This window comes from Propithecus coquereli, unplaced genomic scaffold, assembly GCF_000956105.1.
Source record: "Propithecus coquereli isolate 6110/MARCELLA unplaced genomic scaffold, Pcoq_1.0 Scaffold248, whole genome shotgun sequence".
Lineage (NCBI taxonomy): Eukaryota > Metazoa > Chordata > Mammalia > Primates > Indriidae > Propithecus > Propithecus coquereli.
The window spans coordinates 1,179,325-1,194,767 of NW_012148041.1; the positions used below are offsets into that span (position 1 = coordinate 1,179,325).

Sequence of the window (15,443 nt, forward strand, 5' to 3'; positions counted from 1 at the left end):
ATGAGGGACAAACTCAGGTACATCCTGAGTTCTATTCCCTGCTGTTCATACCATACTCTGTGTATCTGTAAGATACTTCTGTGGGCAATAACTTGTCAAACTTCCACCAAAAAGGAACAGAAAAGGGGCACTATAGTGATCAGGCTGTTTATTTCTATACCAGGAAGTATATAAAGGATTAATTATTGGCTGGGCCCGGTGGCTCACGCCTGTAATCCCCAGCATTTTGGGAGGCCAAAGCGGGAGAACTACTTGAGCCCAGGAGTTGGAGGTTACAGTGAGCTATGATTGCACCCACTGCACTCCCACCTGGGCGACAAAGCAAGAGCGTCTCAAAAAAAAAAAAAAGGATTATTAATCATAGGAATAGACCATCAATTGTCACTTACTGCCTACCTAAACTGAGAACTCTGGTCCCAGTCCCACCTCTAGAAAGAAATGCCCAAGATGGGGAAAAGGGGATGTCTAAAATTTAAAGGGGGGCTTTCCGGTTAAGCTCTTCAGACAAGGAGGAGAGGAACAGGATGCCTGTGCTCCGAAAGGCATCTTCAACTACCATAGGCCCCAAACCCAGTACTTTGTAAATGTTTCTAGTTTGCTTCCTTTTAAAATTATTTTTATTAAATTGTTGGAGAGGAAGATACTAAAGAAATGAGTTGAAATCTGGAAGGGTAGAGAGGGCAAAGTTTCTCACTTTATTCCCCCAGGTACCCTGTTCCTCCCCTAAGAGGCCATCTTTACCAGTTCCTTATCAAATTCCCCTTTTTCATTTAATTTTATACCTAAAGCTCACTCCCTTTTAATTTTCCCTCAGGTTTCCGAAAATTCCCCAATCGCAGCCCCTCCCTGCTACGAAGTGGAAATAGTCAAAGGGCTTGGTTTTGATCACCTTGAAGCAAGCCCACGAGAGGGAGTAGCTGGTTTTGAGGCCGGGGGTGGGGCTGACGGAGAATGAGAGTGAGAGAACCCAAGAGGACCGTCAGGGCGCCCTCCCTAAGCAGGCAGTCCCTCACTGCTCCTCCGAGTCGTCCTTTTCAATAAGGAGCTATTAATACCTGCAATTGCTTCCTTCAAAGTGTGGCTCGAAGATCAGTAGGCAAAACTGGCGGACCGCGCACTTTAAAGCGCTTCGGGACCGTAATGTACAGTTCGTGCAGAGGGCGCGCCGCGGCGGCCGGAGGAGAGTCGGCAGCCCCAGCGCGAGCAGTGGGGACACGCGGGAACGGCTTCCTTCACACCCTGTCCCTCCGGTCCTCCCCGCCTACTTCTGAAGCGCACCTTCTGGCCTGCCGGCCGCAGACGAGACGGCGCGGAGCCCTCAGGGCCTCCCCGCCCCAGCCTCAGGTCTCAGGTGGACCGAGTTCCCGGGCGGGACAGGTAGCGGCTCCCAATAGCTACAGCGACGCCTGGGCTCGGAGCCGCGCCCCGGCCCTGACCCGGGCGTCGTGACGTCATCACGCCCTCCCTGGGCGCTCGCCCTCGCGGGCCGTGCGTCACCCCGGCCGGGGGACGGGGCGGGGCTCCGAGCGGCTCGGTTCAGATCCCAGCCGCCAGGGCTTCGGGGGCCCCGGAACCAGGATAAGTGGGACGGCCGCCGCGGCGAAGCGGGGGGCGGGGTGGAGCGTGCCCTGTATTTTCTATACGGGTTCCGGGGCCCGGTAGAGGCGTTCCGAGAGGAGAGGAAATTGCGGCCGCCCTGGAACCTGGATATCGCGCGAGGCAAGCTGCGCGCGGGCGGGCGGGCTATGGCGCAGGCGGGTTGCGGGGCCGGCGCTGGTGGCGGGGCCCGGTGCATGGCGGTCTGTCTGCGGAGTCGCCCTCGGGGGCTGTCAGGTTGGTGGCTGCGGGAAGAGTGGGTCCACTGTGTCCAGGGTGGGAGGCTGGGCGGGCGCAGGGCCCTGGAAGGTCCCGAGCCCGGCGTGCCCACCCGCCTCCGGTCCCAGCCGTGCGACCGGGCCGCTGGACGGCGGCCGGGCCCCTCCCCCACCCAGGGACCCTGCCCCTCCATTCAGCTCTGCGACTCCTCCCCCATGACTCCCAAACCCCACCCCGTGACTGCGTCCAGCTCCACCTCTGTGACCCCACCCCCACCCACTGACCCCAAGACCTCACCAGGTAACCCTTAATTGTTACTCATTGACTGCTAATCCAGGAATTTCCCCAGCTCTTCTCGGGGACCCACCAACCCATTGACTCCCTCGCTTATAATCCAGTGACTCACATGACCCCAAGATCCCCACACTCTTTCTTAGTGACTCCCAAACCTCGGTGACCGCAGTGGCCAGTAACCCCAACGACTCTACGTTGTGTTCCCACAAACTCGGTGACACCGCTCAAAACTCTCCTGGCAACTCCTAAGCCATACTCCAGTAGTTTCCCACCTACTCATCAAAGTAACTCTCAGTATCTTTGCCCCATGACCCCATACCCTCGTTTCATTTTCTCCTTTCATCCTAAAATCACCTCCAGTGGCATCCCTCTGCACTCTCAGGCCTCCATTGTCAATCAGCACATGACTTACAAGTGCCCCAGCACCTTTCTGGTGCTAAGGAGGGTATAGAGAGAAATATGAAGTAGCAATAATTAGAGGCATCAAAGAATTGTGATAGAGTTTGTGGTCCCAGGTTGAAGTCCCAGCTCTGCCACTGTTGTGCTTTGGGAACCTGGGAGAAGTCCCTTCCTCACTCTTGGTCTCAGTTTCTCATCGTTATTGTGATGGAGTTGGGTTAGATGATCTCAGAGTTTCCTTCCAGTTGTGAAATTCTGCAATTTTCAGTCAAGATAATAATTGTTTCCAGTCATTTTTATACCCCACCCTACAAGCTTACTCTTGTTACCTCAGCCCAGGGCCCACTGGCTTCTTGAATCTTATTCCCTCATTCCCATGATGCCCTACACTCTCACTAGTGCATATCCATTTCCCTTGATCAGGCCCCATCGGTTAACATCTTTGGAAAGCAATATAGCAGAATGCTTCAGCTTGGGGCACTGACATCATAAGAAACCTAGGTTCCAGTCTGCCTCTGGCTCTTTAGCTGTGGGACTTTTGGCATACCATTTAGCCTGTCTGAACCTCAGTCTCCAACTCTGCTAAGGGAGGATAATAGTAGTGCCTAAGATAACACATGTAAAGCACTTGGCACCATGCCAGGCACGTGGGACTCCTTAAGTATAAGCTGTTGTTACTACTGAGAACCTCCTGTAGGTCTTACTCTGTCCTGGGCGCTAGGGATTCAACAGTGAACACATGGCCCATATTTTGCATTATCTTTCTTCTACTGACATCTTAGAATCCCTATCCTCTTATCTTTGCTGTGTCTTCACTATTCTGGTTCTTTACCCTGATATTGCCTTAATACTGTTTGGCTCACTGAACACCTACTGTATGCCAAACTTTGTATATTTTTAAGTTTACCTCTCAACAACCCATTAATTACCATTTCCCCTTCGCACTTTTTTTTTTTTTGGTTTGGTTTTAAATAAACAAACCAGAAACATAGCTAAGGTAGCAGAGCTTAGATTTGAACCCACAATCTTTAAAAAAACCCTTCCTTGTCTCTCTTGCTCCCAAACCTACCTGGTTTTCCACATCAGCCTCAGCCCCTTGTTCCTTATTTTCTAATAATTCCTACACTCAACATCAGCTCACTTAATGACCCTTTGTCCAATGGCTTGGTGACTTTTTCATCCTATTGTTTGTGACTTTTGACCCTGTATCCCCTGAGACCCCTGCATCTTATAGGGGAGGCAAAATATCTTTTTTAGGTTCATGGCTTAGGACCCTATAACAAAATACCGATTAACAAGAGAAAAGTATATAGATTTTCATAAGTTCCCCAACAGCTGGAAGCATACAGATTTAATGTAAGTTTTACATGACACAAGAGCCCTCATAACGAAATGAAGACCTGAAGAAATGGTTAAACTTGGTATTTTCGTGCTAGGTTTGATGAAGAGTGCATAGTTGTGGAAAAATACAACAGGGAAAAAAGGGTATGATCTAATGGTAATTAACTGGGGAAAACTTAGCAAGGCCTGTTTGTTCAGATTCTTCTCTGTAACCCTGTGTCTTTAGAGATGAGGTTGCTCCTTTCCTCTGGATATATAGTGAGGGCACCTGTCACATGAGGGTTTTATGACCTGCTTCAAGGGAGAAGGGCCAGGGAAAGTGAGAGTGACCTTCTTTCTTCTGTCATTTTCTCAAATTGCCATATTCTGGGGTAGCATGTCCTGAACCCAGTCAACCTTAATACCGCTCTTCATCCTTTGCCCTGATATCATCTCACTCTTGAGTCCTTGGAGCTCCCAGCCCTCACCCTGTGATCTCACTCATCATAAGGTGTCTCCCACCTCGCTAGCACTTTACCCCGAATCCTGTCATCTGGTTACGTCCCTTACTCCCAGGAATCCATGTGTCCATGTACTCTAAAATCCTTTCGCCCAGTCCTCTTTCATCCTGTGATTCCTTCCTGTTTTCATTCTCAGTGGTCTAGATCTCCCTGCACTTCTGCTGTACTCAGCTACATTCTGTTACCTGAAACCTTCATCTAATTAGCCCTTCATCTGGTGACCTCCTGATGTGCCCAGCTTCAGTGGAATGAGCCCCTTCCATCCTAACGTGAAGCCATCCTTCATAACCTATACACCCTCCCATTCTAAAATCTCTCACACCCCTGCCCAACATCCTATGAGTTCCTGCCTCTCAGATTCCTCCCTCATTTTCTTTTTTTTCCCTTTAAAAAGCTCTCTATTTCTGCCTAAGATTCCTTGCTCATTTTCATCAGTGATCACCAAAATCATCTTTCACCCTTCCCCTCTCCCTGTGTTTCAGTGCCTTCTCCTTCCTGCCTTCCTCTTTTTTGTTTCCCTAACCATCCTCTTCTCACCAATCTTGATAAGAAACTGATTACAATGTAAACCTCCCTCCCATCCAACCTCTGCGCCTTTCTTCCTCCACTGTCCCATGCCTCTACTTCAGAGCCACCTGAATGACCCTGCTGCTCTCATACATAGCACTGTCCATCCAAACCTCATCAGCCTCTTTGGTTTCTCCAGAGAACTACACTCTTCTCTAGAACTTCCGATGGCTTCTGGTAGTAGATCACCAAGATCTCAGTCCTTTAGGTAGCAAGGAGAGAACCCTAAGAAACCCTTCAGAATCTATCTAGCTGCCTCCTAGAAGCACTCCCACTATCCTATCCTGCTTATGAAACTGCTTGCTGCATATGCCCTCAGGGTGGAATGCTTTGAGTGTCAGCCTTTGCCGGCATTGAATTAGCTCCATTGTTTTCCAGTGCCCTCCCACAAAAGACTGGATGGTCAGTAGCAAAATATGACATTAACAGTCCACATCCAAAACTCTATTCTAGCTTGGTGAGCCTCACGCCTGTAATCCTAGCACTATGGGAGGCCGAGGCTGGAGGAGGATTGCTTGAGGCCAGGAGTTCGAGGTTGCAGTGAGCTATGATGACACCACTGCACTCTAGCCTGAGTGACAGAGTGAAAACTTGTCTCAAAAAAAACCCCAAAAACAATGACTAAAAAGTCTAATCCGTGGGTCACCAAATTCCCAGGGCTCCTATAATGTACTTATTGGCTGTAGAACAATAAATACAGCAGAGGGCAAAACTGGAGTTAAAGAAGGGGTATATACTGGCGTCTCTAACCTCTGTGGGTGGATTAAAGAAAAGGAGCTTTTGCCTTAGATTTGCTTAATTTTTCTTAGGGCAGAGAACATATTCTGCTTTGTATTTTAGTTATTTGTGTACTTCTCTCACCCCGCACCCTGTGACTTCCTTAAGAACAGAGGCTGGGTTTTCTTTACATTCTGTCATTTTAATCCTGTCCCTCATATTTAGCAGGTAGTCAGTAAATACTTACTGTGTTGAATTAACTTACTCAGAAATTCTGCATCAGGGACATTCAAGTAAAAACAGCTCTTGTCTACATTTGTTTTGTAGCCTCAACAACCCCCTCCCCAAAGCCCTCCAAACATGATAGTGGGCAAGTCCCTTGATTTAAACAGTGTGGAATTTAGACACTTCCTTTTTTAGTCATTGCTTGGGTGGAATGGGTATAAATGCTTTTTTTTTTTTTTTTTTTTTTTAACCATATTTCTGGTAAGACTAGAGAGATTGGTTGAGACAGTTGCTAGACGCAGTGGCAACAATGTCAGGGTCTGTCTTATATAGACCTGTTTTTAAGAAAACAGCTAGATGAAATATTTAGTGGAGATTACAGAGACAATTAGGGAATAGAGGAAACCAAGGTGGCAAAATGTTGGTAATTATTGAAATTGGGTAATAGATTCATGAAGTTCATTACTACTACTACTTTTGTACATGTTAGAATTCCATAACAAAAAGATTGGGGGCCACCAGGCATGGTGGCTCATGCCTGTAGTCCTAGCCCTCTGGGAGGCCGAGGCAGAGGGTCACTTGAGGTAGGAGTTCGAGACCAGCCTGAGCAAGAGTGAGACCCCCATCTCTACTAAAAATAGAAAAAAAATCAGCCGGGCATAGTAGTACATGCCTGTAGTCCCACCTACTTGGGAGGCTAAGGCAGGAGGATCCTGAGCCCAGGAGTTTGAGGTTGCTGTGAGCTAGGCTGACACCACGGCACTCTAGCCCAGGCAACAGAGCAAGACACTGTCTCAGAAAAAAAAGATTGAGGGGGCAGCTAGATGAACAAGTGCAATTCTAGTACTGTTCCTTGGAAAACATCTCAAAGCACCTCTGTTACTGAGTTAGTACTGTTATCTAGGTTAAGTAGTATACTTAGTCCTGACCTATCCCTGACCTCTTCTGTTTGTGAGATATCAGGATACCAAAATGAAAAAATTAGCACGCTGTAGAATTCTGCGTCTGGTGGCCTGGGAATTGTAACGGCCTAGCAGCAAGCTCCTGGTCCTTCCCTGCTTCCCAGCTCAGGTATGGTTTCTGATGGTAATGGGTTGGACTGGACCTGAGAAGAAGGTGGGGAAAGAGGGGCCTAGGGCAGGAGAGAAACCAGAGTTCAACTAGGGTCTTCCCCTTCTGACCTCAAGCTTTCGGATTACTGGGCGATCCTAAAGGTATGGATGTTCATTCATTCACTCATTCATTCATTCATTCCACAAATATTTGAATACCTGCTCTGTGCCAGGTACTTTTCTAGGCACTGGGGTTGGAACAGTGAGCTTACCTTTTGGGCAATGGACAAGGGAGAGATGGACAATAAACAAGTAAAACATATATTGAGAAAATTAAGCAGAGAAGGGGAGAGGTCACGGAAGGTCTCATTGAAAAGTTAACATTTGAGCAAAGACCTGAAGGAAGTTAGGAGGTGAGCCAAGCATGTATCTGGGGGAAGCTTATTCCAGTCAGCGAGAACAGCAAGCACAAAGGCCCTGAGGCAGGAGTGTGCCTGTATACATATTCGAGAAACACAAGGAAGCCAGCCTGAGATAGGGGAAACAGCTGGTGTCCAGGTGAGAGTGGATTAGGGGCAAGTCACATAGGCCACTGGCTTTTATTGTGATATGTGAGATGGGAGCCATTAGAGGATTCTAGGAAGATAAGCGATATGATTATATTTTGAAAAGATCATTCTGGCTGCTGTGTTGAGAATAAGCTGTACGGAGTAAAGAGTGGAAGGAGGGGAACTGGTTAGGAGGCTACTGCAGTAGCCTAAGCAAGAGACATTGGTGTCTAGGACCCAAAGTACTGCAGTGGAAGAGTGGGAAATGGTTGGATTCTGGGTATATTTTGAAAGGAACCCGCAGGATTCACTGATGGATTGGATGCAGCATGTGAAAGAAATAGAGAAGTTGAGGATAGCTCCCATTTTTGGCCTGAGCAACTGAAGGGTGGAATTCCCTTTTACTGAAATGGAGGACCGTGGCAGGGGGGCAGATTGTGAGAAGGGGAAGATAAGGAATTCACTTTTAAACTTGTCCAGTTTGAGATATTTTTGGATATCAAAGTAGAGATACTGAGTAGCAGCTGGACATTCAAGTCTATTGTAGTCCAGTAAGTATCTACTCTCAGGAACTGAAAGAACACTATTACTAGGCAAGAGACAGAGGAGTATGGGGGGAAGAACACTGGTGGTTTAGGCTCCACCACCAGGTAGCTGTGTGATCCTTTGGGATTCCTCAGGCAATACAGGCCTCTGTCTCTTCATCTGCAAAATGACTGCTTTAGACTAGAAATGAGCTGTCTTCTCAGCCCCTCCCATTGTGAGAGTTGATGAATTAAGTGCTCACAGTACACAAGAAAATGCATCTGTGTATCTGAGAGCATTTTGGAAACTGCTGAGCTCTACACAGGGTAGTGGTGGTGGTAGTAAGGTTCCTTCCTTAGCTCGCCAAAGTCATACCCAGTGAACGCCTGCTGTGTGCTGGGCACTGTGCCGCAGCATGAAGAGACAATGACAGAGGAGATGGATCCATGCCCTTGTGGAACACCACCGATGAGCCTCCAGGTGTAGCTTCACTGCCTAGTGCAGAGGGAACACAGGGCTGGAGTCTGACAGTCTGGCATGGTATTAGCCAGGGAAAGCTTGTTCTTGACCTGGATCTGGGAGGAAACGGTGAACGTGGATGTCAGAGACAAGGCAAGATGGTATTCCAGGTGAGGAAAAAGTCCATCCAGCTTGGGGCTGGGAAAGTGGTGTGATATGGTTGGGAAGGGATGTGGTGGTGGGGGCCTTAATTCCTTTCCTCCTCTTCCTTTTTTTTTTTTTTTTTTGAGACAGATTCTCACTCTATAGTCCTGGATAGAGTGCAGTGGCATCATCATAGCTCACTGTAACCTCAAACTCCTGGGCTCAAGTGATCTTCCTGCCTCAGCCTCCCAAGTAGCTGGGATTACAGGTGCACACCACAACACCTGGCTAATTTTTCTGTTTTTAGTAAAAGACAAGGTCTCGCTTTGCTCAGGCTGGTCTCGATGTCCTGAGCTCAAGCAATCCTCCCGCCTCAGCTTCCTAGAGTGCTAGGATTACAGGCAGGAGCCACCATGCCTGGCTCCTCCTTCATTCTTTATCTCAATCTTTTCTCCCTTGCTAGGAGTTTTTCGTAAGGAGCTCACAGTTCTGTAGAAGACGAAGGGTTTCAGATCTGATCTCAGGATTGCAGTTAGATCTAATTCACAATAAGTAGAACTGAATCAGGATTCAGATTTGCACTAAAGAGCTCAGTTAGCTATGTGACCTAATTGCATTAATCATTTGGTATCTTTGGCACACTCTTTGTTAGGTGCTACTTAAGCTGAAAGACATGCTCTCCAGGAATTTAAATTATAATCTATATAACAGAAAGTAGAATGTTATTTTCCTCTAAAAAAGTCAAGTGTTAAGGAAAACACATATCATGGCAGTGTAATCCTTTAACTGCATCTGGAAGCCGTCTGTCAGCTGTGTTTATCCATGTGTGATTTAAATGTTGATGTTTATGTTGCAAGGAGAGTCTCTGACCAGGTAAACAAGAACACAAGACATAGCCCATGCTAATTAACAGGTCATCTGCAAAATTAGGTTAGAATTGACAGCTAATCAGCATCTACCATTTAATGGAACAAGGAAATTTTGTCCTGGTGAGTAAAGAAAAAAAAAAAGCAGACAAGTCCAAGTACAGCTGAGCATCTTTAACTGACAGCCCTAACTTGCTTCAGGTGCCGTTTCCAAAAGCGACCGATAAACCTCAAATTCCTCTTGCGCTGGCAGCTATCAATCAAAGTATAAAATTGTGAGCGTCTCACAAATCCTATGCCGGCATCTGTTTTGCTGGTAGAAGTATGGGGCCAACTCAGGCTCCTCACTTGCAGTTCAGAATCAGAAAGATCTGCGATGTTGGATAGGTCATTAAAAGCCTCATAGCGTGTTATACTGTCATCGGCTGAAAGAGCACCTCTTCTAGTGCCTTGGGTTTAACATTCCCCCCAAGCGTGCCCTCCGGTGAATTGTTCATCTCTGAGAAACCCAGATATAACTTGTTAGGCTCATACTCTGTCTATCTCACTTCATAACTGCATTTGTTAGAAGTTCCTGGCCAGGCTCTGGGAGGTCAATGTGGGAGGATCACTTGAGCCCAGGAGTTCGAGACCACCCTGAGCAAGAGCGAGACCTCTACTAAAAATAGAAAAATTGGCCGGGTGTGGTGGCACATGCCTGTAGTCCCAGCTACTCAGGAGGCTGAGGCAGGAGGATCGCTTGAGCCCAGGAGTTTGAGGTTGCTGTGAGCTAGGCTGACGCCATGGCACTTTAGCCCAGGTGACGCAGCAAGACTCTGTCTCAAAAAAAAAAAGAAGTTCCTGCTGCTTTGGGATTGCTGATAAAGCAAGCATGAGACCCAAACAGTTAAGATAAGAACCAAGGAACTGGGGGCTCCTTGAGATTGTAGACCTGACCTGAGGGTTAGATGCGGGGATGTGGCAGGGGTACCTGAAACTAGACTTCTTTTCTCTGAGATCATCCTCTCAACCTAGGAAGTACTGTCCCAGGGCTACATGGGGCAATGAGGGAGAAAGGTAGTCCCTGCTTAGACCACTTCAGCCAGACCCACCAGGCTGGGGATATACGTGTTGAAGCCACCATGTCCTCCGGTCCTGTATAGACCTGCTGTTGCCTAATGCTCAGTGTAATCAACTTTCCGTATGAAATTCCAGAATGGCATCCATGAATCGTGAAGCTGCGTTTTCAGATGTGGTTTTGCTGCAGACCTGTAATGTCACGGAACCCATCCTGTCAGCACTGGATCGTCTGCCTTGTGAAGGGAGAGAATCGTAGATATTCCTGTAGCCAAAAAAAGGTTTTAGGGTTTTTAATTTTTTGAAATTCTAATTTTAAAGGTTTTAGGTTTTTAATTCTTTATTTAGAACAGGTAACACATTCTCAAGGCTTAATTTTTTTCTTTAAGTATAAAAGATACACAATGAAAAGTCACCCTCCCTTCGCTGTGCCACAGTCATTCAGTGATCCTTCCACAGGCAACCCTGGTTAGTAATTTCGTGACTGTCCTTCCACAGATGTTTTTTTATGCTAATGGCAGCACATAAAACGCACTGTTTTATACCTTGCTGTTTTTTAGTTTTTGTTTTTGTTTTGAGACAGAGTCTCACTCTGTTGCCCAGGCTAGAGTGCTGTGGCGTCAGCCTCGCTCACAGCAACCTCAAACTCCTGGGCTCAAGCGATCCTCCTGCCTCAGCCTCCCAAGTAGCTGGGACTACAGGCATGCGCTACCATGCCCGGCTGATTTTTTCTATATATTTTTAGTTGTCCGGCTAATTTCTTTCTATTTTTAGTAGAGACAGGGTCTCACTCTTGCCCAGGCTTGCCCCGAACTCCTGAACTCGAACGATTCTCCCGCCTCAGCCTCCCAGAGTGCTAGGATTACAGGCGTGTGCCACCGCGCCCGACCGTACCTTGCTGTTTTTATTTCATGTATTTTGGAGATCTACCCATGTCAGTATGTAAGGAGCCTGCCTCCTCATTTATTTATGTCTGCATGATATGGAAGTTCCATATTGATAGACATTTATGCTTTTTCTAATTTTTTTGCCATATTACATGTAGGGATGCCATGAATAACCTTGGATATATGCCATTTTTCATACATGTGCATCTACCTGTAGACGAGATGTGAAATTGCTGAGTCAGATGATATGTACATTTGTAATTTTGGTTGATATTGCCAAACTGCCCCCCATAGAGATCATACTAGTATACACTCCCAACAACAGTGTAAAACTGCCTGTTCCTCCACATGGACATTGCTTTAAGAATATATCAGATTCCCTGAAGATCAGCATAGGATACTGGTATCATGAGTTCACATTGCAACGCTCTGTTCCATGAGACAAACAAAACAACACATTCTTTTTTGAAGAAAATCACATTTAAAAATATATCCAAGCAGAAGCTGGACCTCTAGGGGGCTTATAAGAGAGGAAAGGAAGAAAACCCCTTGAGGGAGAAGTTCCCCACCTCAGTGTTTACACTGGCATGAATTGGAGGAGGGATAGATGGATGTTTTTCTTTGCAGGACCTAGGAGAGATGAGGTGCAGGTGGTGACAGGAAGGCTGTGGGGAGAATTGAGGGAAACCCCAAGAGGGAGGGACTATAACCAAGTAGGCAAGTGTCACGTCCACTGCAGAGCTGCCTCTTAGGTCCATGCTGGCATCTTTTTATTTCAGCACGTTCACGTTTTAAAAATTAGAACCCTTCTTTTTAGCACAACTGTCTTTTAGCACAGTTTCTTTTTGTCCTCTTCTGACTTCGTCTCATTTGGAGCTGAGGTTTATGCGAGTTGGAACCAGATGAATATTCACCCTTATGTCTTTTTTCACTCATCGTTAATTTGTTAAGCGCCCCCACCATTAATCCAGATGATCTTCATGATTCTTGTCTAAAATGTTTAAACAAGCATCACTGTGCTTGTGTTCTTTTCATTCTTTTTGTGGGATGATGTAGGACGACAAGGTTATTAGATCTCAAACCCCTATCTTTCCCAGTGGGGTTAAGCATTGAGAATTGTTCTCTGGACAGCCTGGAACAACCTCCAGTGCTGTCAGCAGTGCACACTTGTGCCTGTCTCTCCACCTTGCTAGCTTTCATTGTTGGATTTTTTTTTTAATTTAATAGACTCCATTTCTTAAGCAGTTTGAAGTTTGAAGAAAAATTGAACAGAAAGTACAGAAAATTCCCATATACTCCTTGCCCCTAGTTTCCCCTAATATTAACGTCTTGAATTGGTGTGGTATATTTGTTGCAATTGCTGACCGAACATTGATATGTTTTTATTAATTCACAGTTTACCATATGGTTCACTTTTTGTGGTGTTCATTCTACGGGTTTTGCCCAAAGCATAATGTCATGTGCTCACCGTTACATTATCATACAGAAGTGTTTTACTACCCTAAAAATCCCCTATGTGCAACCTATTCATCCTTTCCTCCCTCTCCTTGAACCTCTGACAAACACTGATCTTTTTATTGTCTCTAGTTTTACTTTTTCCAGAATGTCATGTGGTTGGAATCATACAGTATGTAGCCTTTTCAGACTGACTTCTTTCACTTTGCAATATACATTTAAGATTTCTCCATGTCTTTTTGTGGCATGATAGCTCATTCGTTTTTATGGTTGATGAACATTCCAGTGTATGGATGTGCCACAGTTTGTTTATTGAAGGACATCTTGGTTACTGCCAATTCAGGGTAATTATGAATAAAGCTGCTATAAATGTTTGTGTGGAGGTTTTTCTGGGGACATAAGTTTTCAACTCACTTGAGTAAATACCAACGAATTTGATTGCCGGATCATGTAGTAAAAGTATGTTTAGTTTTGTAAGAAACTGCCAAACTGTCTTCCAAAGTGGCTGTACCATTTTGCATTCCCACCAGAAGGGAACGAGCGTTCCTGTTGCTCCACGTCCTCACCAGCATTTAGTGTTATCAGTGTTCTGGATTTTGGCCATTCTAACAGGTGTGTAGTGGTATCTCACTGTTGTTTTAATTAGCAGTTTCCTAATGACATGATGTTAAACTTCTTTTCATGTGCTTATATGCCACGTGTATGTCTTCTTTGGTGAGGTGTCTGTTCAGATATTTTGCCCACTTTTTAATTGGGTTGTGACACCCTGTGCCTATCTCCCAGCCTTACCAGCATTAACTGTTGGATTTTATACTTTGATTTTGGTGATTTGATTATTTTTTCTTATTCTTTAATTACTAATGAGAGTGAGCCTTTATCGTTTATTTACGACTAGCGTTTTTTGCGTGTGTGAATTCATATTGTAGCCTCTTGTCCAGTGGAATTTGATATTCTGAAAAGTTTGTAAGTGTCTGTGGTTTTTTTGTTTGTTTGTTTGTTGGGAGACAGGGTCTCATTCTGTTGCCTGGGCGTGCGTGCAGTGGCATCATCATAGCTCACTGCAACCTCAAAACTTGTGGGCTCAAGGGATCCTCCAGCCTTAGCCTCCTAAGTAACTGGGACTATATGCATGTACCACCATGCTCGGCTAATTTTTGTATTTTTTGTAGAGATAGGGTCTTGATATGTTGCTCGGGCTGATCTCATACTCCTGGGCTCAAGTGATCCTCCCACCTTGGCCTCCCAAAGGCTGGGATTACAGATGTGAGTCACTGCACCCAGCCTGATTTTTTTTTTTTAAACCAGCTCTTCTTTTCACTTGATTTTCTTTTTTTGAGACAAGGTCTCATTCTGTCACCCAGGCTGTAGTAGAGTGTCCTGATCATAGTTCACTATAACCTTGAACTACTGGGCCCAAGCGATTCTCTTGACTCAGCTTCCTGAGTAGCCAGGACTGCAGGTGCCTGCGACCACACCTGCAAACACCGGGTCTGGCTATGTTGCCCAGGCTAGTCTTGAACTCCTGGCCTCAAGTGATCCTCTTGCCTTGTTCTCTCACTTGGTTTTCTTTTGCTTCAGAAGTCCAAAACTACCTTCTCTTCCTAGTTGAGATCTGGATATTGTTCCATTTCAGTGAAGTGATAAAAATAAAGATTTAACCTTTTTGTTCAAGGGTGATGGTTTTTAAAAATGTGAACTATGATAACCCAATCCCTCCTGATGCTGTTAGAATGTTTCATTTTCAAGTAGCCCTTCTCAAGCCAGTGGTGACCCCAGGCTGAATTCCAGAAACAATTTAGATATAACTTCATCATGTCTGTGCTAATTTGCTTGTTGGTATAAAGCTTATCCTTAGCATAATCCTTCCAAAATGCCTTTATTTTGGACTTTCATGGACTAAAGTGGGTTTGAAACCCAGCCACGATTGCCATGTTGGATGTTTACAAACTAAGGTGTTAAAATTCACTTAAATGTATGACTGAAATTAGATTTTTAAGTTATTTGTTTTAGTTTAAATAAGTTCTGTTCTGTAATAATGGTGACTGTATTTTCATTGCCCTTTTAGAATTGGAAATAATCCACTTTCCCTAATTACTCCCTTTCCTGTGACTAATTCAAATCTTTAAATTTGCAGTAGCCAAATGGGAACCATACTAAAATGTGATTTGGGCTTTTAAAATCAGTGTGCCTTTTGCAAAGAGATGTTTAGCTGATGTTTTAAATTTGTGTTAATGCAAGTTTCTGTTATTAATTTCCTGTTTTCTCTTCAGTGTTTAGAAAGCTGCAGAACCAAGCCTGTTTCAATAAGATCTTGTGTGTGCATTGAGGTCTTTTTCTATAATAACAAATACTGAATCATTTTACTGCAGCTCTTCCAAATCTGGTTCAGATTTGTTCACCGCTTGTCTCCATCAGCCTTTGTCCCTCCCAACCTAATGTTTCTTTGTCCTCAACAAGTTTTCTGTTCACAAATGAGGAATTTTCTTTCTTTCTTTTTTTTTTTTTTTTGAGACACAGTCTTGCTCTGTTGCCCGGGCTAGAGTGCCGTGGCCTTAGCCTAGCTCACAGCAACCTCAAACTCCTGGGCTCAAGC

The 15,443-nt window shown here is 45.4% G+C and overlaps 1 protein-coding gene across 1 annotated transcript in view; it reads left to right on the forward strand.

Moving 5' to 3' along the window:
- The first annotated feature begins 1,669 nt into the window (after nucleotides 1–1,669).
- Nucleotides 1,670–15,443, forward strand: part of ZNF76 (zinc finger protein 76) — a 31,676-nt gene continuing 17,902 nt past the window's right edge. Inside the window, exon 1 of the mRNA XM_012646642.1 lies at nucleotides 1,670–1,833. The gene's annotated coding sequence lies outside the window, so the exon portion shown is untranslated. The remainder of the gene's footprint in view (nucleotides 1,834–15,443) is intronic.